The sequence below is a fragment of the Morus notabilis genome, unplaced genomic scaffold (assembly GCF_000414095.1).
Source record: "Morus notabilis unplaced genomic scaffold, ASM41409v2 Scaffold451, whole genome shotgun sequence".
Lineage (NCBI taxonomy): Eukaryota > Viridiplantae > Streptophyta > Magnoliopsida > Rosales > Moraceae > Morus > Morus notabilis.
In genome coordinates, this window is record NW_010361080.1 from 563,336 (window position 1) to 563,622 (window position 287).

Below are 287 nucleotides of genomic sequence, written 5' to 3' on the forward strand. Positions count from 1 at the left end.
GCCTTTATATAGGCTCCAAAATCTGGGTGTTACACCAAGACATTATGGTGTAATAACCCAGATTTATTCCCGGAATAATGGTGATTAAAACCAGCCAAAATGTTTTTTTTATTTCCCATGGTGAATCTGGCCACATTCTGGCTAGTAATTCAGTTTTTTGATGATGAAAAACTGAAGCCATCAAAGCTTAATTCGGTTTGCCTCCATTGATCACCACTAAGGTCTCATTATGGTCATTAACCATCATTGCTTTATGCCAAACGGAAGCTGGAAGGTCTTGCCTAGAG